Here is a 25,143-nt window from a genome sequence, read left to right as displayed (position 1 = left end):
TCTTAACTCCTTCCTTTACATCAGAAACAAGAAATTCTTTCCCTGCTGAAGGACCAATAAGTCCTTTGTTCTGCCACACATTAACACGTGCCTTAGTGTTACCCAGTAAACGGTGGAATAATAATAATGTGGTTCCAGGCCACCTGAAATGAGGTTGTGGCTGTAGCTGTCCCCATGGGCCACCTGCTCCTGCCTCCTGTGGAAGAGCGTGGGGCTGGGAAAGAGGCTGTGTGTGGTGAGAGAATAGGTATTTAAGGAAATGGGGTTTAAATGAGAACTTAATTACTCACTTTTGGCCTCATATCTGAGCAAGAATAATAAGAAAACCTGAAATTAAGCACTTGTTTCATTCCAATACAGGGAAGAATGCCTCCAGTATTTGAAAATAATTCGAAGATAAATAGAATTAATAGTTAACATATAAAAGAGACAGCTAATGTTTTGACAGACAAGCCTCCTTCTCAGAGCCAAGAACATGCATTACCTAAAGGAGGAAAATCCTCATTTGTACTGCAGGTTGCCAGGAGTCATAATTAAAGAACAAAATTAGTCGAGGAGAGGATGGAATGAAGAGTAAAAAGATTGCTGTTTCTTAGATAACTGTGCAGGTGTTGCTGAAAAAGCACACACACATTTCTGCGTGGTTTTTTTCCCCTTAATCTGTCTCTATGTCCATCAGAACATTCACTGCAGCTTTCCTGATATTAAAAATAAAAATATCAATGTCCGGCTGAGCAAGCTGTTCTGCCATGGGTGGAGATAAGCCTTCTTGCCCTCTGTCATGTAGAGTCTCTGATGTCTAATTAGGGGCGAGGTGGGGGGTTTTTTTTGCCATTTTAGTGAGTCCATCATTAGTGTTCCTTTCCTTTGTCATCCACTTGCACAAAGTGTGAGGGTTCCTACAACCTTGGATACAGCTGCCCCTCTGGCACAGTGGATGGAAATTCCCTGGGCTGCTGCAAAGCTCCTGGAAGGGTGAAGGGGAAGGGCAGATAACCAGCTGTATGGACCCACCCACAGGCTGTATAATTGCTCATTTCTGCAGGAAACCAGCCTGAAATTTTGCAGAGGATTGGACCTGTTTGTAGGAGATTTGTTATTCTGATGTTATTAACACTGGCCTTGGTTAGATGTTCCCAAAAAGCAGGGAAGGGTAGATAACAGCAGTGCCATGGCCAGAGAAATGGTTAACTGGAAAGCAAAAGCTGAGGCATTTTTTTGTCAGAGAAAAACAGTGTCTCACTTAGATATATAAAACAAACAGTTTTCTCCACCTTGCACGCCTTTCATAGCTGCAAATGTATAAATCTTTTCTTCCAGAAAGGAAGACAGATGCTCACTTCTTTTAATTTGAGTCAAGATAAAGTGGCCACATTTTCCCTGCCTGGAACATCTGCAGAAATGCCACTGAGGGATTTTGGCTTGTTGTTTTAGTGAGAGAATTACAGAAGTCTTCCCATTTTTTCCTCTTTCGAGGTTAGACCAAGAAAACATTCAGCAGTCATAAGCTGTGGCATATTAACAGATTTTTTCTTTTCTGTAAAAAATCTCTCCACTACTCCTAGAGGGAGATTTATACTATATAATCCACCATTTCAAAGGCTAAGGTCACCACCAAACATGTCAGCCCACCAGGATATCATCACACATAAATTACATAATCAATAGCACATGCTTTCCTCCTTTCTTTACCAATTAATGGGTTTTTGAAGTAGAGAGCTTGGCTTATATTCTTCCAATCATGTTGGACGGGGAAACCCTTCAGAAGGAGGATTCAGAAGGAGAATGGATGGTGTTTAAGGTGTTCACATCAATTCTGTCTTCAGCAAATGCACAGGAGCACCAGCTGTACTTCCAGTTCTACTTCCTGCCTTCTGACAATTTTATTGATTCTTCATGAAAATGAATGTATGTACCACCAGAACTCAAGTTTTAAAATTTCATCTCAGATTTGTAACATGTTTCCATGCCAACAGACTTCTCATAAAACCATCCTTTACCTCCTCAGTTCTTCTTGCAGATTCCGATTAGAGCATTCTTCTAATTTTGAATGGGATTAGAATGAGATAATGACTGATTTATATTAATTGACAGGATATTTCCTGCTCTTACCATGATGTGTTGGTATAAATTAGGTATTCCTTTGTCAAGGCAATGGGAGTTTGTGTCCTGCTCAGCTCTTTGCACTAATTTTTCTTCCTATTGATTTACTTATTGAAATAGAGGTATTTGGGACTGAATTGTGTAACTCAGTGTCACTTGTAAGGATGATTCCATAATAATACTTTTTAGTGCAGCTTGGCTTAATTTTTGTTTGCTTGCAAAAAACAAAGCAGTGTAAGCAATATTTCATGATACTGATACCTGATCACGTCACATGAAAAGACATTTTTAAATGTGTGTAGAGAAGAGAGACAAACACAAGCTCATTTTCATGCTGGATTTCTTAACTGTTCCAGGCTTGGCTTTGTCACCTTCACTTAGGAGTGAAGGATAGGATTCTTATCCTATCCTTAGGATTTCATGGACATGGAGTTAGTGTTCTTAAATAAGAAAAAACAAAAGAGAAACCAAACTCCCCAAAGCCAGCCATCTCTGCATTTGTGTTGTGTGGAGGATCTTCCTGAGTCCCACGTTCAGCAAGTTTCCCAGAACATCTTTCCTAAGGCAGCCAGAGGCATCAGGGGTGTATTTTTCTTGGCTAGCCTCGCTCTGGAGAGATCCCTTGGAGGAAGCCCACGCTCTGGTGGATTTGCTCTCAGTGGAGATGAGACTCAAGGAAGCAGTTCCTGCTCCAGAGGGACAGTCCTGCTCCCTTTGTTTTCTTGTGGCAATGGTTAATGGAAGATAATGGCTAATGGAAGATAATCACTGATAATGGAAGATCTGCTGTGCAGTGCTTGACAAAAGCAGAGGCTGAGCATGTGAGGGGGCATTGCTTCTCTTCTGGGCAATGACTGCTTGGCAGCAGCTCATCTTTTGGGAACCAGAAGCTTTTGGAGAGCCCAGAGCTTGGGAAGACAGGCCCCTCACAGTTTGTCCATCGCTTCCCTCCATCCCCCTATTCAAATGAGAAATCTTCCTTCTTTCCACCATGATCCAGGCTCATGGATAAAGCACACAGGTGGAGTTTTCAAACCCTAAAAACTCTCTCCTGAGCCTGCACAGACTGAGATTTCTGGAAGGCTTATAGTGTGACTGATTTGGAGAAAATCACACAGCAGAAGGTCTGATATTGATGGCACAAATGCCATATTCCTTTTCCAGTGTGTGGAGCCATCATAGAATTGCCCAAACAGTTCTTTTCATACATATAGTCTGTAACAGGGTCAAAATGTGTTTTTTTCCCTAGCCCTATGCTGAGAAGCAACTGAACCATTTTGCTAAAGCTTTCCCAAAAACCACTTAGCCTGGGGCAGACAGCAAGCATGGAAAAAATCCAGCCCAAACAGCTGAAATCTGGCAAAGTCGAACGCAACCGAAACACATTCTTCTCAGGAATAAGTGTTGGGTGACCTCTGATTTGCAGAGTTGCCTGCTCCACCTAAGTGAGACACACAGGCAGAGTGTGCAGCTCACCCTCTGTGCTCCTCAGCTTGGGTCTGTGTGCTCTGAACAGCAAGTTTTACCTATAAAAATGTACACCCTTCTCTACATACACACTGCATAGCTCCCTGCTGCACAGGATTCCTGGCTCCAGATCAGTTGCATCACTCCCCTGATGTCATCCTGGCATATACCACCTCCAGCATTCTTCTCTGCCCGGAGGAACATTATAGTCCACACTGAGTTTTATCTTTTTTCTTTTTCTTTTATTTTTATTTTTTATTTTATTCCCCTTCTTTGGGTTTTTTCTTTCTTTTTTGTTTTTTTCTTTTCCCCTGGTTGGTTGCTGCCACTGCAGAAAATCAAAGGCAGTCTCACACACTTGTCTCTGTTTTTCATTTTGTTTTGCTACAGAAGTTAAAAAGAAGAGCTTTCGAAGGACTTTCTTCAGCACAAGTGAGGAAGCAGCTGTTTACCATGAAAAAAAGCCCATAAGTTTGTGCTTCCTGAGCTAGGAAATAGCTGCTGCTGCTGCTGCTGCTGCCACGACTGTTTCTTTAGACATTTCTTGTGGCCTGGGAGATGACACTGTGGCACACAAGGCTGGAGGACAACACTGGGGTGGGGATGGGAACCCAGGAAAAGTCATGTGGCTCTGACTCACTGCAAGTTATTTTTCAAAACCTTTACAGAGACCGTATGTCCAACAATCCTTGCCAAGCCCTGTAAGAAATCTACCCTCTGTTATACTTTCCTTGAAAGAAGAGTGGAAGGAGCAAATGCTGTGGGAATGTTGGTCAGCAAAGCCTGTGAAAACTGGTGGCTGTGCCACAAGGATGGGACATTTTGCTGTTTATGCAAGTTTGAGAGAGTAAAATCACTGTGATCTAATATCAGTGTTGTCATTCAGCTAAAACTGTGTGTGTAGAAGAGTGGGCAGGGAGCTGGGCAGGGGGGCCAGGCCTGCATTGGCACGTGTGGCCTAATGTCACAGAATCACAGAATGTGCTGAGTTGAAAGGACCCACAAGGATCATGGAGTCCAGCTGCCAGCCCTGCAGAGACACCCAACAATCCCACCCTGTGCATCCCTGAGAGCTTTGTCCAAACTCTCCTGGAGCTCGGGCAGCCTCAGGCTGTGCCCATTCCCTGGGCAGCCTGGGCAGTGCCTGACACCCTCTGGGGAAGAACCTTTCCTGCTCTCCAGCCTGAGCCTCCCCTGGCACAGCTCCAGCCGTTCCCAGGCCCTGTCCCTGTCCCAGAGAGCAGAGCTCACTGCCTGCCCCTCCTCTTCCCTCCCCACAAGCTGAACTGCCATGTCTCCCCTCAGTCTCCTCCAGCTGAACACACCAAGTGCCCTCAGCCGCTCCTCACCAGCTTCCCCTGCAGCCCTTCACCATCCTCGTGCCCTCCTTTGGACACTCTCTGATGGCTTTGTGTCCTTCTGATATTGTGGCACCAGAACTTGCCCCAGGATGGGAGGTGAGGCTGCTCCAGGCCAGAGCAGAGCAGGACAATCCCTCCCTGGCCATGCTGGCCCTGCTGCCCCCAGCACAGAGATGTCCCTCCTGGCTCCAGGGCACTGCTGCCTCATGTCCAGTTGGCCATGGCCCAGGAGCCCCAGGTCCCTTTCCCTGGCACTGCTTTCCAGCCTCTCCTTGCCCAGTCTGTCTGGACATCCAGGGCTGCCCATCCCTGTGCAGAATCTGACAATTTCCCTTGTTGAAATTGAGATGGTTGGTGCCTGTCCAGCCCTCTGCTCTGTCCAGGTGTCTCTGCAGGGCCTCTCTGCCATTGAGGGAGTCAACAGCTCCTCCCAGCTCTGTATCATCAGTGAACTTGCTCAGAATCCCTTCCAGTCCTGTATCCAAGTCATTTATGAAGATGTTGAATGTGGGTCTCCAAGTGTGTGTGGAACTGTGAAACCTGTGTCAAGAGCTGTGCAGGCCTTTCAGATGTCTCCATATGTGATGTTCTCTGAGCAGCCTGCACTCAGTGGTGCTGCTGGCCCTGTGTGGGGTGAGGAAGGCACCTGCCAGTGGTGTGGGACCTGCTCTGAGGGCCAAAGATCTGCTGCCTGGAGGTTATTTTTGAGGCCATGGAAGAAGTGTGTTGCTGGAGAAGGATTTGAAAGCCAGTCTCACCTGCCTTAGGCTGGTGTTTTGTCCACAGCTCCTTCTTTGTTCTTTCATACACTCAAAAAAGCCTGGAGTATGACTCTGGGGTGTGACAGAAATTCCAGAAAAGTAAGCACAGGTCTCAGACATGGTCTGGTGTGATCCAATGGAATAACTCCACCACTGCCACACCTGGAAGCAGGAGAGCAAAGAGGACCTTTATCTCACTTTCTTCTGCTCTGCCCTTGGGACCTGACTCTCAGCAGGTGCTCCCTGCCAGGCTCTCCAGGGGCAGTAGGTGCATTTCACCTTCAGGTCCAGTGACCCACCTGGTGGGAAAAACACCATTTTTCCTGGAAAATAAGGGAGCTACACAGTAGCTGGAAAATAAATAAAATTTCCTGGAAAATAAGGAGTACTACACAGGGACTGCCACAAAAGCATCATTGATGGGCTTGGGATTGTTGTCACTAGAGTAGCACCCAGCAGTGAAGACCACCTGGGCAGTGATGGAAATCAGCCAGGTTTGTGGGAGAATTTTGTTTAATGTACTGCTGAAAGCACAGTATTTTTGAGTATTAATTTCCTTTCTTGCTTTGGTGGGGGCAAGAGGGTGAAGTGTTATATATGGAAAAGGAGCATAATGAGGTTACTTTTTTCCCCCAGGAGGTCACGGTGACAAGTCCTTGAAGGACTTGGAAGTTAAGTGCATGCCAAGAGAGCCCAGGAGACCAGGTTTGGAAAAACCTAACCCTTATTTTTTTCTGAAGAAAGGGGAGAATGCAGGAAGAAAAGGCTTTTACATAGGAAGTAACAAATTAGCAGGACCAGAAGATTGTCTGTAGAGAGGGAGGAAGCCGGGGGGGTGGCTGGTGCCTTTACAGGCTGCTCTGAACAAGGTGCTGAACTTCCCGGGAAGCTCTTTGGCATTAGCCAGTTGTTGCAGCAGTGCCTCTGGCTCAGGATTTCGCCCTTTCCCTGTGGGCAGTTCCTTCATTGTCTGGCCAGTTTACATCGCTGGTTAATTGGGAGGAGAAGTAGTTCCCTCCTTAGCTTCCCCTCCCACAGTGGAACTGGGAAGCTGGAGTTCTTCCTTTCTTCTCGGGGCTGGGATCCTGTAGGGGTTTGGGCTGAGTCCCTACAGGCCTGCAGTGGATGGGGAAGTAGTCCAGGACAAATGAGGAAGCGGTGGGTTGAGCAAAACCCTTGCGCTATAGAAATCTTTCCTCCGGAAAAATGGGCAGGGGGTGGGGCGGGGAAGGCAGGGCACCAGCCACCCTTGCTGCATGAGCAGCGTGTTTTCATTGTGATGCAAATCTCTTCATGTAATTTGGGTCACATTCAGGTTCACCCAGTTCTTGTGGGTGGAAGTGAAACCAGCATGTCTTCACTTTTGCTCACAGCTCTCAGCGCTCTCGTCTCTCACTCTCACGATCCCAGAGCTCGTTTTGCGACAAGGCTCCTGCATCCCTGGAGAGCTGCCCTTCCATGGAGCATCTCAGGGAGCCAGGAGGTCACCACAGCCCTGTCCCCCTCGCTGGTGGCTCTTTGGTGGGATGTGCCCAGGCACCCATGGGTGTGCTGTGCTGCTGTGAGGTTTTGAGGAGCGGTTTTGTTCAATCAGAGTTGCTCACACTACCCTTGCAGGGCTGACAACCCGAGCAGTGCCTGCAAACAGCGACAGCAGCCCCACAGCACCCGATTGCAATCGCCGAGACACTGCCCTGCACCCTGGGCCAGACAGCTCTGAAAACACTGCCTTTGCTTCTGGGAAACCTGATGTACAGATTGGAACAGGAAATTTACAGCCTTCTTGCACAAAAATTGACTTCTCCTCACCCCCCGCATGGAGCGAGCCTGTAAATGTTTAAGTCACCTCACTGTTATCCTGTGTGGGGTCTTTGTTCCTCGCCTCTCCTGCTTATGTTGACCTTCTCTCGCTGCACAGTCGGCATTAAATTCTGGGGCACAGGGCAAAGGCAGGGCTTGGTCACCTCTTCCCTGCCCCCCCTTGGAAGAGCTGACTTTTGCTGCTGTCTGATGTGGATTAGTGGGGCTCTCCTCTAGTTCTGGGCCCTGGTCAGTCACCTCAGTTGCTCTCTCCTAAATCTAATTCTGTTCCGCTTTGTCTGGAATATAATGCTCCCTGGAATTCATTTTAAATGCAGAGCAGGGTCAGGGGAGGCTTCAGGGACAGCTCAGATGCTGTTAGCACTCGGGCTGTGCTAAAGGCACTTCAGGCCCATTTTGTACAATTGGCTGTAAAGTCATGGTGTTTTCTTGAGCCGGCTGTTAGACAATCACCTTCAGCAAGCTCGGCTCCTTGCAGCTGCTGCTGTCTCTTCTGGTACCCAGGCTCACAGGGTGGGCTCTGGGCATGGCTCCTTCTCCCATCCACGCCAGCTTACACCTAAAAATCTCTGGTGCCCATCACTGGAGGGTCCAGCCCTTGGTACTTCTCCATCCTGATCCTATCCCTTGTGCTTTCTGTCCCTGGCTCTGAGGGAGCTGACAGGAGCCTGCCTGTGTTCAACACTCATCGAGCCATTTTGGTACACTGAGTGGGGACTGAGCATGGTGGAAGGGGCTGAGATCTCAAAGCCTTGCGTTTCACAATCACCTCCTGCTCTGAAGGGTCTGATCCTGCTTTAGTCTCACACTCCTGGAAGGCAATCTGGTTTCCTTGCACTTCACTGCAGCTGCTTCTGGTGAGAAATATGGCAGCTGCTCCACACTGCATAAGAGAACACTTTGGCAAAAAAGACCTAATGGTTGTGCTTGGCTGAATCTGCAGAGGAAAATTAGGGACAGGGAATGTAATTATTGGAGTTTGGCCAGGACACTGGGATAAAACACCTGCACTTGTGCCGTGACATGATCACTTGCAGCAAAGGAAAGCATGCACAGTGTTAGGTCACTCTTCCGGATGCACAGTGCCATGAGGAATGTTCTGCCCTCTCCATCCATGGGGAAGGGGGTTTTAATTCTTTGTACATGGCAATTGAGTGAGCCAGCCATTTCCTTTAACATAACTCAGAGAGTTATTAAAGAGGTAGTTGCCTTCTCTAATTTTGTAGGGGCCATGGGGAAGCTGTTGGTATGTTCTTCTGAAATAACTCTGGTTTCCTGGGCTTTGGTTTCACATATAATTACAGAAATAAAGGCAAACCCAGAATCTTGGATCTATGCAGCCTGAAACAGTAAGGGAGGAGGAATAAGGGTTTCTTCATTAGGACTGTCTCTCTTCAGCCCTACCCCTGCTGAGACCTTAAGAGGTGAGGGGCTGAGTTTGGGTTTTGAGGTGGCAGTGCTCAAGATGCTGAAGTTCTAGTGGATTTGGTGTGAGACAAGCTGGTACCCTGGTCAACCTGAAGCTGAAGTTATGAGAACAGTTTCTTTGGTTTCTCTGTTGATTTGTATCATCCCTAACACGTAAGCAGTCCCAAACCCAACTGAGGGGAGAATTTTGCCTTGGCGACCATCTTTGACTCTTCAGTTATTTTAAGATCCCTTAGAGATGAAAATTATAATTTCATCACAGAGGAAAAAAAATTTTTGTGTTGTGTTTTGGCAGTGGTAGGGGGGGTGTGTGTTTTGGCACCTGAGGGGGTGGTGAAATCTGTAACCTAACTCATGGATGTGACTCATATCAAAGTAAAAATGATAAATGTATGAAGCTGATATTGATCCCAAATTTGACATCACTTTGATCAGCTTCAGGATTAGCTGTGCCTGACAGCATTCATTCTTGGAGCTGGACCCTTTCTCAAGGTGAACAATAGCATCAAATGATGTGTTATTAAGTTAAAAAGGAAAGGGAGAAAAACTCCTTCAGGCTCGCTGCCATCCCTAAGAAAACAATCAACTTGTTTGGGACGAACCACAGAAGTGCTGTGAGAAAGAGCCACTGACTTTTGCTGATGGAGGAGGAAGTGCTGTGTTGCTCAGAGTGCATGAGGAGCCTATAGATAGTGGCACTAGCTCTTGGAAACAGCTCTACTAGTTTTTTTCCAAAACAAATTCAGGAAAATGTAGGGGGATTTCCAATGAGGAGAGTTGTGGCTGTAAAGAATGGGCACTGCTCCAAACAGTCTCCAAACACAGTGATCCCCAAGAGAAATTGTGCTGTTTTCTCCCAGCTATTAGTGAGATAACTATTAACCCCAACAAGAAGGTTAAGAGGAAGTTCTTCTGATGAAATGTTTATAAACAGGAAAACCCCATGGACTGTCTTCTTACTACCTACAGAAAAGCCTAATTCTGGTGGGTGGAGGTGAAAGGCATTCCTTAAACCAGAGAATGAACTGCCCATTCTTTCAGCTCTTGAGACCTTCAAGGGGTCACCAGGAAGGCCCTCAGCCAGGGAGTTGGGGTGCAGGATCCCTGTCCCATGTGGACACATGGCCCCATTGCTCCATGCTGTCAGCTCACAACTGTTGATTCTGTCTTTGTTCCCTCTTGGGTATGTGTGATACCCAGAGCATCCCAGAGGGACAAGGAGGCAAGTGTGGTTCTTCCACCTTTGCCTTGAAATGTTGAGCAAGAGCAGCTCGGACCTTCGACATTTCTTGGAAGCTGCTTTCAGTTTCCAGGACTGCTGGTTCTGGCTGATCTGCCACATATCTCCCAGGCACACATCTCCTGTGCTCTGTGTAAATCTGCAGCAACACATCCTAGATTCCTGTAAGCTCAGACATCCCCCTGCCCCCCTTCGATTAATAGAAACCCCGAGTTCCTTTTTTAGCTTCCTTTGTTGACCACAACTCGCGTCAGCAGCGAAGTCCCGCCTGCCATGCTGCCTGCCAGCGTGTGTACATATGGTCTGCAGAACATGAATGCACCAAACCACTTCACAGCATTGTTGTTTTCTTTCGCCCGTTTTTTTTTTCATTCTCTCGGTGGAAACTATTAAGGGCCGAAAGCCTTTGCTAATAAAATTCACACAGCTGCTGTCGCTGCAGATGAAATCCTGACACCACAATAGGGATTTCGGGGCACGGCTGCCCCCCTTGCAGAGTGCACTGAAAGAGGACAGCACACTTCCAGAGCATGGAAAGCCCTAGCAAAGCCAGGTCAGTGGGTGTTTGGTCAGCCGAGCTAGGAGGCTGCTCTCTTCAATCAGTGCAGGTTTGCCATTTCCCCTCTCACCCCTGCCCTTCCCCCAAGCACAGCTTGATTTGGGAAGTCAGATTCAGATGCCAATTCTGTCCTGAAAGTGCAGGATAATGGAGTTCACCCAGGGCTCACATTTGGCCTGTCAACAGCTGGCCATTTGTCTTCTCAGCTTCCAGTTGTCTGATAATGAGATATTGTAATGAGAGTGCTGACACTACAGCATGGTTCTGCTAAAGGGCAAAGGTAGGGGGCAAAATGACCTCTGTTACTGCTTTTTCCCTTCTCCTAAACAGAGTGGAAGGTGCTGTTTAAAAACCCCAGCTACACATAAAAATTAATTCACGGGTCTGAGAGTGGATCCATTTTAGGAAGAGTGGCTGGCCATGCTACAGAAATAACATTTTCTGTTGGATCCAGCTGTGCCAGGCTGGATGGCCTTTGTAGGGTGGCAGACACCTTACATTGAGCAGGAGTGTTTAAAGGGCAGAATGTTCCATTTCCATGGATGTCTCTGTTTCTGAATTTCCCTCTCTTTTTCAGTACAAGCCAACATTTATCTGCAGGTTTGTGGAGGACATCTGAACCAGTACCTTTTGGTGCAAATAAAGCCTAAATAGCCCCAACAGACAATTGCTCTTATTCTGTCAGACTGCTCAAGCCATCAACACACAGACATTAGATTTCCATGCCAAGAGGCTTGCAGTTCTTGTGTGTGACAGTTGGTGCCAATTGCAATAGGGGCTGCTTGAGGTGGCTGCTTGTAGTGAAGGAGTTGGGAGTGAAGAAAGGTCTTGGTGGGAAAGAGAAAGAAAGAGAAATGTGGGAAAGCCCTGTTCCAGGACCAACAGAGGTTTTACTGAGCCTTCCTTAACTTTGCTTCACTATGTTTGTTGCCCCAAGTGTGAGATGCATGGCTGAGCCATGATGCAGGGATGGATCCATCACCTGAGGGAAAGGGGGAAAGAATAGTCTTTTAAACAGTCCTGGCTGTTTGTGTTGTTAAAAAATACATAACTCTAAGAAATTTTAAAAATCCCCTCCCTCTCCTCAATAGTGTTTCCCAATTACCTCAGAATCTTGTCCCTGAGCATTTTGCTGTGCTTGTTAGAAACCACATGTTCATGAAGATACTCCTTCAAGGGTTAAGTTTTCTGCTCCTCTGGCCCAAGAATGGGATAAACCAGCTGGGGTCTGTGGGGCTTGAATCCTACAGCTCTTGTTCACACAAAGGTCTCAGTTTGGCACCTGTGTGGGGCTGCAGTGCAAACCCTCATCCCATTCAAGCATCATGTGAACAGGGCCTTGTTCAATGCTCAGCATTTCACTGGGCTTATAGGTGAAGGAGGAAAGAGGACTAAGGGAAAAGAAGTATTCATTGACTTCTGGCTTGACCAAAGCCTGCTTGTGAAGGTCACTGCATGAGTGTGAGCTGGTCCTGGCAGTTCCTCTTGCCATCTTCCATCCCTAGTAAAAAGCCTCACCATCAGAGCAGCTGTTAGTTGCTTACTTATTTATGAGTTATATATGTTGGCTTGATTCAGTAAAATTGGCTATTCAGAATTATAGCTGTTCAAAGTTGTTACCTGCAAGTGCTGCCCCTCCAATCACTGCTTTTTCCCAGAGAAATGGTCCATATTTTCCTGTTCTGGTTTCTCTGCTCACCCATGCTGTTCCAGCCTGGCTGCAGGAGACTTTGCTCAGCCCCAGCTGGACCCAGAGCAGGTTACAGCCCATCCTGCTCATGCCCAAACCCTGACAACCCCAGACACTTCCATTGCAGTTTCTGTTTTCCCAAGAGCACAAAGCCGCTCAGCTCAAAACACCCAAGGTGAAGGGAGAGATCTACCACCTCTCTAGGCCTCACTGTCCCATTGAAGAGGAGGACAGAAGTTTATTGCTCCTTCTTTTGGGCCTTTTAGACATGAGCTTCAGGCTGCTGACCAAGTGCTGTTTGCCTTAGTACTGATCTGGCAGGGAGCGAGCCCTGTATCTCTTATTTACAGCTGCACTGCTCATTAGTTAGCAACAAAAATACAGAATAAAATACAGCTTGTACTCAGACAGGTCCTGATTAAAGAGATACAGTACGGTAATAAAAACCCTCAAGACTCTGAGCCATGCTTAAGGTAAATCCCACAAAATACAGAAAATTACCTCAACCCTGGGAAAAGCAGAAATTTTAAGGTGTTCTCCATGCAGAAAGCCGTGAAAGTAACAAATCATGAACCAAGGCTAGACTAATGCTCATAATGTGCACATAATGAAGCCTCTGAACAGGCTGGAGCTTGAATCTTTCCCACTGGGGCAACTCCTGCATGAAATATACAGTTGTGATGACAGAGTCAGAGGATGTTTTCTTTTCAAAATACTCCTTTTAGATGAGATGTACAACTTTTCCCATGTTTAAAAATAATGTGTGGTACACCACCTTTGGTTTTACTGTTCTTCTATCTGTTTTGCTGGGTGTCTGCTAGGAGGGCACAGAGAATGCAGAATGACCCAGATGCTTGTGCATTTGAACCTCACACTTGTGTTTTGCTGTGGAGACCCACAGTGGGTTTGTGCTGGGAACATCCCAGACTTGTCCCATGGCTAGAGATGTGCAGTACCCACAGCCCAGGGCTGGGAGGATCCCTACCTGTTTTTTTCTAAACCAGCTTTATCCCATCTTGCTTGCTGTGACTTGGCTTTCAGGACGAGTCAGACCTTGTTTTTGCCAACACCAAGTGCCCTCCTGTGCTTTAGCCCTGGGAGGGATTCATGGAGGCTGTCAGAGAGTCCTCCTCCTGCCTCCAGGGACTCTGGCCTGTCTCTCCCAGGTGGATGTGGTGACACCTGGGCTTTTGGGAGCTCAAGCCTGGTTTTCTCAGTCCCAGAAATCAAAGCATTTATGCATCAGCCTTAGCCAGTTTTCAGAATTTAAGCTGGATGCTGGTTGTCTCAGTCCTAGGTGAATGCCCAATCCACTTGGTTGGACTGGCTTCCTTCTCCTCTCACTTTCTCCTCTCTTTCTCCATGCCTGAGGGCTGTAACTCAGGGCTGTGAATCCCATCAGTCAGCAAACATTTGGAGCATGCTGCCCTGCTTTGTGAATCTGGCCTGCCTTGCTGAGTCCAGCTCACCAGCCTAAGAATAAAGACCTTATTTCTTCCTGAGGCCCTGCAGAATGCTGTCTAAGAGTCCTTGGGATGTGGTGATACATTGTGGTCTCTTTTTTTCTTAAATTAAAAAAAAAAATTACTATGTTTTATTCAAGCATTTTCCAAAGCACAAGCAAAACAACCTTTTTAATTTCTTTTTAGTTCTCTGTTGTGCATGAGTGAGTAATGCTGACAGAGGAGCTCAGGGCCAGTGCTGTGTAAGGTACTTGACCTCAACATGAGTGCTGCATGGAGATGCTCCGTTTTGCTCTCAGCAAGACATATCCCCCCTTGCTGGTGAGCCAGAAAAAATATTTTAAAATCTTCTGCTGGCTATATTTTTCCTGTTCCTATTAAATGGAAGGACTACCTTTTCATTAAAAGTGACTTTTCTGTGTGTCTTGAGGGATGTCTCTTCCAGTGTGGAAGGCAGCAGTGGTGCCAGACCAGGATCAGACTACACACTTGTGTCTGCCTTTGTCTGACCCCAACCTGCTTCATCAACCTGCAGATGAACAAACATCAGCCTCAGGGGGACCCCAGTGCACCAACTTCCCCATTTTTAAGTTTTGAGGGAAAAAAAGACAAGGTTGCTCTGTGAGGTCTGATGAAATTGGCTGTGTCAAGATCAGCAGAAATGCTGCTTCCTCTGTTCCCTTTTGAGGCTTAGCAGTTGCTGTGATTAAGGCAGAGCTTTCACCCCCGCTGTGGGGAAGTGCAGAGATGAACACTGCCATAAACAATGCAAAGGTGCATGGAATTCCCTCCCCTCCAGGTGATGCCCAAGGGAACAGGTGTGCTGTGAGGGAAAAAAAAACTCCAAACAATCACAGAGGAAAAATGCATGGAAAAATTAGAAAGTGAACAGGAGATTAATGAAATAACCAGACAGTTAGGAAAACAGAAAAGCCAAAAGCAATTATTGAATTTTTTTCTTCCTCCCTTACAACAGCCATGGTGCTACCTCTCCTTTTCCTCTCCACAGCAGCGTGGCTCTTCTCTGAGAGCATCAGTGACAGCCATCACATTTGGGGCAAAAATACAGCCATCAACAAGAAAGCCCTGAAATAACCTCTGCAGACTATAAAATTTGAGAGGAAACAGAGAAAAGATGGTGCCCAGACAGGGAAATCAGGCTTGTCTGGCCTTGCCCACCCAGGGAAATCATCCATCCCCCAGCCCAGGGCTGCCTCCAGAAAGATGGATGGGTGAAAGAGCTGCAGACCTGATGCACTCATCCTAGAAGGGCTGTTGCTTGCAAGGCTTGGTTTCCCCACTGGAGAAGCAGCAGCAGCTGGGTAAAGGCATTTCTGCCTTCTGTCAGCCTGGGACTGGCTTGGCCCTGAAAGCCTTGTCCTGTGAGCTGCTGGTGACGTGGTGTTGGGTAGAAAGGGGAGGCTTTTGGGAAGGTGTTATAAAAATTAATAAAAAATGGAGAAAACTACGAAAAACCCTGGTGGAAAATGTTGCAGGAAGAAGCAGGAGCTTCCCCTGGGGAGACTTGCTTTGGCTTTTTAAGGCATGTGAGCATCTTTCCTCTGCACAGCCCCTTGACTGGCCACAGGAAATGTCCTCTCCTCCTCCTGCTCGAGGTTCTTCCCAACCTCTCCCTGCCCTCCTGCAGGGCACCACTCATGCACAGAGTCTTCCACAAGGTTTTGGCCACTCTCCTTTCTGCACTTTTCCCCTGAGCCTCTCCTTTTGATGACTGCTACCAGCCCCACCTCCCCTCTCCTTTGCAGGAGGCTCTGTAGCCACAGGCAGAAGCATCTGCAAACCAACAGCTCTTTGTCCCTCTCCTGTGCCCTGGGATTTGGACACTGATCTGGGACATCACCTATCCGCAAGGTTTGCACAGCTCCACAGTGCTGGCACAAGCTCCAGCTGCCAAAGCCTTGCCACAGTGCTGTCTTCCCATCCCTTTCTACATCAGATGATGTATTAAGGCTTGGAAATCTGAGCCCAAGCCATTGGTATTGAAAACTGTTCCTGCTACAGCTGCTTCCCTTCCTTGCTTCCCTCCCCTTCCCCAGTCTTTTATTTCTCCTTCCTGGCATGGGCTTAGGTGGGCATGCATGACTTACGAGTTTTAATTTCCTGTGGGAAACATTTCTCATGGCCTGCAGGTAAGTGCTTTTTTCCACCCTCCCCTGCCTCCCCCATTAAGCTTTTCCTTAGCTTTAAAGCTTTTCTGTGTCCTTAAACTGCCCCTTTTAAGATCCCAAGCCCCTTTGGATCTCATTTACTCCAGGATGTTACTTGACTGGTTTCAGTGGTGTTAGTGCTCATTCACAAATTGGATAAATGAGGGAAAAACCTTTTTCCTTGGTAAGTGTAAAACACTTGTCCATGTTGATATTTTCAGCTGGGAAACTTTCAGTACCAGTGCATCCTTGCACACAGCATTTAATGGGCTGTGTGGTATGGGAGACCTGGATGGAGGGAGGGAGCTGAGATGAAAACTTCTAAATTCTCTGCTTCCCCAAGGGGCAAGGGATGGAGACGTGGGGTGTGTGTGCTCTGCATGTTTGTATCCCAGTGCCTAAGGAGTGTATGGATATCCACACACACACAGGGACACATCTAGAAATGCATATATGTAGCCTGAGCTTTGAAATGCATCTCTTCCCCACCCAGATTTTTCCATCTGGGATCCCAAAAGACCTTCCTCTTTCATTTCACTCCCACCAACAGATTCTCTTGGCCTTTAGGATGTAAATCAAATCATCCTTCCCCAGGACTCTGATAGCCCACAGGGCATTTAAACATCACTTGCAAAGAGACTCATGGCCAACAATGTCCTGCTGCTCCTGGGGTCCTTCCCATTCCCTGTGGGGATGGGAGACTCCAGTGGTGCAGCTGCTGAGGTGGGAAGGGCAACCTGGACTGATAGTTACTCCTTTTTAAATTATTGCAGCCCTCATCCTGACGTCCCATAGATTTAGCTGGTTTTTTTTTAAAGAACACTTTGGAAATTCCTGACCTAGGTTGGTTAAAAGGCTTGACTGGCAAAGCACAGAACTCAGTGCTTTGCATTGGGAAGAAATTTGGAGGTTTTGCTGAAAACCCAAGCTTTTTTCTCTCCAGCTCTTCCTCGCTCATTTATTAGCTGCCTCTGGCTTGGGTACCTGCACAGCCCCACGTAGCATTGCACAGATGCTCTCCTTGCTCAGCAGCCCCATAAAATCCTGATTTTCATACGAGCTGAGTGTCTGAGCAGGTTCCACTGGCTTCACCTTATTATCACAGGGCTCCTGCACCAGCCTACCAGTCAGACCCACCAACATCAAAGGCCTTGTGCAGATTCACAGCAGATAAAGGCTGGCCCAGCCCTCGTGGGATACACCCATTCCCTGCCCACGTAGTGCTGCTTTCCCACCTGGCTGAGGGGTGGGAGGAAGGAAGGGTGTGACCATTGCTCAGCAGGGCAGCCTCTGCCCCCATTCCCCCTCTGCTGGGACAACCCCAGCCCCAAATGCTGCCTTTGCCCCAGCCTGGCAATGCCCTCCCTGGGCAATAAATGCCACACACTGCAGACAGGCACAGTGGGGCTTTTCCTGTCCCCACACCGTGCACTTTTGCAGGGACTGTTTGGACAGCAGCACTTTGCCTACAGATTCATGGGAATCCAGCGCCAAGTGTCTGAAATCCTCTTTGTTTGCACCCATTTTTTTAACCTGTGGGTTGGAAAATTCCCAGTCCCTGTCTGCCTTGCATCCTCCTCATCTTCCAGGTTAAGGCAACTCCTTCTGGACTGCAGTTGTTTTGGGCAAAACTCAGAGCTTTGCTCTCCTTTCCTGGGCACAGGGCTCGCCTGGATGGAACCTCCTGATTTTATTGAAGTGAATTGGTTTTAAAATCCTGGATTCCACTGGGTTTCCTGTGAAATTAAATCCTGCAAGAAGGCTGCACCTTCTCAAAAAAAGGGCCTGCTGTCAGCAGAATGCAGCTCGGAGTGGTGGGGCAGCATCCCTGTGTGGTGTGACAGGCTGCCTACAGGCTGGAAAGGGATGAGTTTGCACAGCTTAGCTTATATAAATTGAACAGCAAGTGCCAGCAAACTGCAGCCATACGAGAGAGCTCAAAAGGTTTGAAGTGTTGCAGAACAAAGCTACTTTTATGATTTATACACTTGCCAGACAACCATCAAATTCTTTGCTGAAACTGGAGCTTCCCTGGTAGCACCACGAGGGCTGGCCAGCCTGTGAGGAATTCTTGGCATCGGAGCAGCTGTCCCAGAGTGGTACAAAGGGCTTTGCCAGTGTGAGATGGAGCTATCAATAGGATGTCTATCAGGGCAGGCAACAAATGGGCTGCTGGTCTTGGCTTCCTCTGCCTCTCCAGCCCCAGTGAGTGTGACAGACAGTGGTAACAGGCCCTAGACAACTGTCACAACATTTCAGGGCAAGGTGTGGTGGCCCCTGAGCAGCGCCTGTGCCTCACAGGGAGCTCAGGGCAGAGCTGGGGGCTGGAGCAGGGAGAAGGCTGCGGGGTAGGATGCCCTTGTGCAGACAGGCTTTGGTCTGCCCTGGGGTTCAGTGTGCTCAGGGAGTGGGCAGGAGCTGTCCCCATGGGGCAGGACACTCCTGGGCCTTCCTGTGGCCTGTTCCCTGGGAGTGTAATCCATGGAGATGGTCTGCAAGTCAGGCTTGCATGGCATTTTGTTCATGAGGAGAGTCATGCCAGGCTGGCAGCTTTGCAGTACCTCTGTCCTCCTGCCTTCCCAGTGAGGAGGATCTCAGCTGTGACCTTTCTGAGGGACTGTTCTCTCCTCTGTCAAATGCAGCTGATAGCATTTCATTACTTCACAGCCAGATGAAACGTTTTTTATAGGGAGAACAGGAAAGATGAGGACTCCTGAAATGTTGCCACTCAAGTGATCTTTGCTGACCACACCCACCTGGTGTATGGCTCCATGAAAGGGGCTTGTGCACCAGTGCCTCCCTGAAGATGGGTAAGAAACACTGGGTAGAGCCTTCAGCCTGAGGTCTCTTTGCTAAAGCTAAGCTTGTGTGCATTGAGGCATTATTTATTTAGAGAGCAGCTCTTATTGCTGCTGTTTTGCCAGAAAACATCCTCTGGTTTCCGCTGGCCTCTGCCCCTGCAGCATTAGAGATTATTTTCCACATTTGTTTGCACATTGCTCTCATTAACGCTTCCAGCAGAAGTCTGTGGGCACTAAAGCAAGGAGACAGGGCACAAAACCAATGGCAGACAGGCAGAAGGATGTGGCATGTGAAAGCCCTGCAGGAATGTCTTTGAATACCACCATAGGAAAGGGTTTGGAGGTTTTGCAGTGGTTGTAATGCTACACAGCCGTGGTGGGGCTGTCCCACTAGAACTGTGTCCCATTAGACTGCTCAGATGAAGGGATTTCACCTCAAGTGAAGAGCTGTGTCTGCTCAAAAGATTTCACAGGGCTGACAGTATCCAGGGATTTCCTGTACCCAACAAACTGTCACTGGAGAGCACCAGACAAGTGCACAAAATAAATAGCTGATTTTACTTTGGGCATGGACCATGGTAAGCCTGGCCAGTTCCTTCCTCTGGCTTCTCTCTGTCATCTGGGATTTCTATACCAGCTGCAGTGACTCATTTTGCAGGACTGTAATGGTCGTGATGCTCTGGAGTAAAAAGAGGTAGGGGGAAACCAATGCCAGAACAGAAACATGTCAAGTTATTTTGGAACCAGGTGGAGTGGGGGACTAGTCCCATTTAAATAACAGATTCTGGCTCAGACTCCCAGTGTATCTATTTTTTTAGGGTGAGGCAAGGAGGGAGGCCAGTCAACACATGGTGAAAGAACTGGTCCTTCCTGTTGGGAGCTGCTGGGTTTGCCCTGCTTACCCTGTTTGTTTGCAGGCAGCTGACTTGTCTTCTTCTTGGCTTTCTCTTCCCCCAGCTAATGCAGACTGGTCATCTCTTCCATTTAAACAGAACCCAGCAGTATTTTGATGCCAGGGAAAATACCAAAATGTTGCTCTGAAAGCCACAAAGAGTTCAATTATGTCCTGGAGACGATATGAAGCCTATTGAATTGCAGGTGATGGTTATCAGCTCACACTTGTGGGAGAAAAGGGCTGGGAGTGAGTGGAATAGAAATCATTGTGCAGGCAGCTCTTGCCTATGAAAGTCACCCTGCTCAGCTGGTAAAATTAGGTTAAGCATGGAGTGCAGGATGAGAAAAGGGGAACTGAAAAACGTGGCACTTTCTTATCATTATCTCTTCTGGTCTGCACTGGGTCTGGGCTCCAGGGATGGATGAGTGTAAAATGGGAGCATGCTCAGCTCTGGATAGCAGGAGAGGCAGGGGTGTCTCCAGGACTCCTCTCCACTGCTCCTCCTGGAAACCAGCAGCCTCCCAGCAGGGCAGAACTGCAGGGATGAGAGGGAGCTCATTAGCTCTCTGCATGTTTCACTGGGTGGAGGAGAAATGCTGTTCTGGGAGAGCAAGAGAGGAGGGCATCAATAAGTCACTTTTATTGCACTGTTTTGTAGCCCACTTTCTTATTTTCTGTAAGAACTGTCATGTTCTGAAGATGGAAAACAGGAGCTGTGTCAAGAGACCATCAGGGAACTGTTTTACGTAGCTGTGCCTGGTAGTAAACAGGAGGCATGTGGAAGCATGTGTGCCTAATGCCTGTTGTACAGGACTGTCTTTGTGTGGGATTTCAAAATAGTTCAGAGACTTAATTGTGGTAAAAACAAGTAATCTTCAGTGCGTGGTGTGGAGGAGCTGGGAGAAAGTGCAGTCTCTTTGAGGCAGCTTCCCTAGCGAAGCCTGAGGAAGGAGAGCTGCAGTTATTTCACCACTTAAAGCCACTTGCATTTTGGCTATTCAGTGACAAGAAACTCAGGTTTTATAGATGGACTTTGTAGATTCAGCCAAAAAAAAAAAAAAAAGAAAAAAAAGGAAAAAAGAAAAGCATTTGTTAGGTAGCCCAGTAACGGAGTCTGGTACAAAGAGATCGTAGCTTCTACAAAGAAGCTCAGATAAGCAACAGCTGATTCCAAAAGCATTGCCTGAGATATAGCCCTTAATCCTATTATGGCAGGCAGTGGCCTCTCCAGGTCTCTTTCAGTTTGCTGGTGTTTTGTATTTTAAACAGGCAGGATTTTCAGTTTGCTGCATGGGAAGACACTTTTTTTAAGGAAAGAGGGGGAGAATTGACTTACATGGCATGTAGGTGTAGGTAGTTGTGCATTGTAAGAGCTGCTGTGGTCACAGCAGGGTTAAGGAGAAAGAGGAAGGTTCCTTTGTGTGCCAATAGGTGGGGGTTGGAGCTCAGTTTTCAAATTAAGGGTAACTCAGGAGAGAAAGCAATACCCTGATCAAGAGTCCAATATGGTGGGAGAGCCCAAGGAGCAGAGCTTGGCTCAGCCCCACAGAGTTGTTCCTGCAGAGCAACGTGGGCAGGAATAGAGAACACAGCTCGCCTCTGCTCCCAGCGTGATGCTGAGGAACTGCCCAAGCCCTGGCCTGGCCAGAGGGGATGAGGCACTGATGCCAAAAGGGCTGCTTGCCACTTCCATCCCTCTTTGCATGGCCCCAGCCCTGCAGGGGAGCCCTCAGCTTTGCTACTCAGACCGGTGGCATCGGGAAATCCTGGGCATTCAGGAGCATGGGCAGGCTCTCTGCTCTCACAGCTGACTCCTCTGGCCATGTGGCTTCATGGTTTAACATCAGATTTTACCATCAGATCCTGAGCTGTGGCTCTAAGCACAAGTTCTCCTCTCCAGCCAGATGCAGTCCTGGGGATGTTTTGCTGTGAGAGCCCCAGAGTGTGGATTGCTAGTGGCACTTTAGGCTGAGGGGATGGAGCTTTAAGCATTTTGCTGCTCACCAAACAAAGCAGGGCATTTCTTGATTATGGAGATGTCCATTGTTTATCTTCCTACTTCAAGGCTTAATACAGCAAACACTGAAAATGTATCAGCTGGTCCTCCCGCTGCCTACCTCCCCACCCTCACTTCCTCCAGCTATTTGCTTTGAGTTATTTGCTCAGGATTTGTTTTCCCTCTGATTTTACAAGTTTGCCTTGCACAGCAAAAAAACCTGCTATTTTGTTCTCTCTGGTATTTGGCAGAAAAACAAAAAGAACACAAAGAAGAAAAGGATAATAATTGTTTTTTTCCTGATGATTTAACACACAAGAGTTCTTTTTAGTGCTACTGTTGCTACTGTGTCAAGGCATCTTCTTTTCTTAGGCATGCCAAGAGCTACTGCAGAGAGAAGAAAACAAGGTTTCTCTTAACTGTGCTTTGCTGGGCTGGCAGTGGGTTCTGAGCTCAGAGCTGCCCATCCGCCTGGTGCTCGCTTGCAAGGCTCCCTCACAGGTTATTTTCATCCAGGTGATGGAATTGGACAGAGCAGCTTTTGTGCAGGGATTTGCAAAGCTCATCTCTGTGCTGTTCTACTCCAGTGGAAGTCGAAACAGGTGTGCTGAAGCCACTCTGCTCATTGCACTTTTGGTGGGGTCTTTTTTTCTTTTCTTGTTTTTGTTTTTGTTTTTTCCCCTGTGGTTCATGTTCCCATGCATTATTTTGCTTTTTGACACTCCTTCTTTCAGGTTGGGATAACCTTCATCTCCTCAGGACATGCAAAGTGGTTGGTAAAAGATCCCCAGCAACTTCTTCCAATTAAGTGGGGAAGGACTGGTTTGACAGCAGGGTTGGTTCAGGAGTGTATCTGAGCAGTTTGATCCTTTAATTTGGGTTGCATACTTTCTAGTTTCAGCCATCAGACTTGCCTGTTTCATGATATTTTTACTTTTTTCTTCCCCCACCAGCTGAGAGCAGGTGATGCATGGGGCACACTGAACAAGAAGGGAATGCAGCAAGGCCAGTGAGATCAGCTCTCCTAAGGGACTCTTGTGAGGGCTAGAAGGAAGGAGCTTGGGGCTACAGGCTGTTTTTTCACTTTCTCTAATGTTCTCAGTCATTCCCTGGCCTCTCCTGCTCTCACAAGAAAAAGGAGTTTTACTGCCCAGCAGGTGAAAAAAGCTTGGTCACAAAATGAAAGAAGCAGCAGGAAGAGGAAAATAAACAGCTGAGTCATTGCTGAAAAAAACCCAAAAAACAACCAAATCCCTACAGGAAAGGGGAGGACTGGAAGGGGCTGCCATGAAGCTCTGGGAGAAGCTCAAATGCAGCAGTGGATCTTGACAAGGGCATCTCTCCATCTGCCAGGGGAGGGCTGCAAGGGCTCCCACAGGGGACAAGGAGGGTACCAGGCAGCACTTGTCCAGGGACAGTGGCAGCATTCAGTGGGTTCCAGCTGCTGAGAAATATGTGGAAATTGCATGCTGTAAGTCAGCTAAATAAACCAGGCGGAAAAATGGCTGAGTCAGAAAAACTGGGCCATTAAGTTCAAATGCATTATTAATTGGAAAACTGCTTAACACAGCTGGAGATCCTCTGGGTATGGGTAAACAAAAATATGATGGTGAGAGAACCAATTAAAACACTAATTAGTCCTTTTAGGAAGTTCTCCAGGTCCGTTAATGATAACCCTTAATTGCAAGCTATGGAAAAGAAAACTTATCTATATTGCTGCTGCTGCCTTGACCATCAGTCCTGTGTGTATGTGTGTGTGTCTTGCCTTTTTGTGTCTATACAAAAATCATTAACTCAAGAAACTGCACACTTACCAGTGGCAAGTGCAGGTTAATGAAAAATTAGAGTCTTGGTCTTCCAACCCCCCCATGGGTAGTTCAACAAAGAATTATATAGTGGGATATAATTTATGCAGGCCCATTTTTTTGAAAGGAAGGACTAGCAATTCTTCCCTCTCATTCCCACAGCAGCAGAAACAAAGCAGCAGCACTGGAGCTGAAACGGTTTGCAAGAGTTTGCATTAAGTGTTAATAACCAAGTAATTATCATACCAATAACTCTAATGAAAAACACAAGGCTGTGTTTCCAGAAGATTGTTTTGCAGAGATGGAAGGAGGTTTCGTGCGCTCCACTGCCCTGCCTTACAGAATACAGTTTCTAGACTGAGGAATTCAGCAATTACTGAAGTGAATGTTCACTTGATCTTGGCCTCTGCAGCTCTGCCTTCACCAATAAAAGCAACCTTGGAATGAATAGGGGGAGGAAAAATGCTGATGTGCTTGCAAATAAGAACCTCAATTTCTACGTGGAGCTGTTTTCCTGCTCAAGCACCTCTAGAAGAAACCATTCCCATGCTTGTGTCTTATTTGAATGAGGTGTGCAAAGGGTCACTTCTTCTGCTCTGAGGCAATAGAACATCTACAACAAACAGCAAAATTGTCAGGACACCAGGAGCCCTCTTGTACATTGGTGAAACTTTTCTCAGACCATCATGTCAGCCTTTTGTGTCTTCCCAAACCTCTGATTCTTAGGTTTTCTTTGAATTACAAACTTTTACACTGCTGAGACAAATGCAGTTTAGGTTGCCATGCAAGTTGCTGAGCAGATTTTCATTGGCTCTGATTTTCATTTGCTTCATTATTGCATTAACTAAACTGCACATGGACCTTGGCATCCACCCCTTTAGTTTGCAAACTGCAGGGCAGGCAGGCAGCACCTTACTTTAAATAAAATAGCTATATTGCTTGCAGTCCTACTGCAAGGAGCTGAAGGGAATGCTCTCTTTATCCAATGATTGAAGCTTATTTTCCTCTTTCCAGGACTGATGGTTGGACTTCTACATCCTTTTGGATGCATGGCCCCAGCTAAAAGTGCACTACAAGTGCTTCAGTAGCTAAATTGTTCACTCAAAACATAATGTCTAGAGATGTCCAGTTTTCTCATGCTGCCTGGTATCTTGAATTTTGTGCAAAGTTCAGTGGAGTCAACCAGGATGAGAATTTTACCCTGGATCTCACAGCTATTTGAGAGATTTTTGAATACATCTTTGCATTAATGCGTTTGAAAAATGCTAAAGATAAAAAGTTTTGCAACTTCTGAAGCAGAGCTACAAAGAGGCGTTATGCTTTTTTTTTTTTTTTTAAACTAATAATTGGGCAAAAAGATTGAATCCTTAGACTTTCCTCATATCTGAAATTTTAAGTTGAAACCAGGTGGGATAAGTCATCTCTCAAGAAGACTCTGTCTGTCAGTGGTGACCGAGTGCTTGATTTAGAGCAGATGCCCAGCTTTTAAATAGATGGGTAAAAATAGGTGAGGTAAATCCCACCCACAGGGAAGCTCTGAGATCAGCTGAAGCTTGTGCAAGACTACAGAAATGTGTGTTACATT

At 47.1% G+C, this 25,143-nt stretch overlaps 1 long non-coding RNA gene across 2 annotated transcripts; it reads left to right on the top strand.

Moving 5' to 3' along the window:
- The first annotated feature begins 5,126 nt into the window (after positions 1-5,126).
- LOC146442892 (uncharacterized) lies at positions 5,127-24,891 on the top strand. Of its 2 annotated transcripts, XR_014849487.1 has the most exons (3): positions 5,127-6,186; positions 6,329-6,397; positions 22,707-24,891. It is a non-coding gene; the product is annotated as an uncharacterized LOC146442892 (long non-coding RNA). The 2 variants fall into 2 exon arrangements; XR_014849486.1 differs by having other exon boundaries at positions 5,127-6,397.
- The last annotated feature ends 252 nt before the right edge of the window (positions 24,892-25,143 follow it).

Source organism: Lichenostomus cassidix, chromosome 1Ab, assembly GCF_008360975.1.
Source record: "Lichenostomus cassidix isolate B80296 chromosome 1Ab, HeHo_3.0, whole genome shotgun sequence".
Classification (NCBI taxonomy): domain Eukaryota; kingdom Metazoa; phylum Chordata; class Aves; order Passeriformes; family Meliphagidae; genus Lichenostomus; species Lichenostomus cassidix.
Note: the sequence above shows the minus strand (reverse complement) of the source record. Positions and strands in the feature narration are given on the sequence as shown.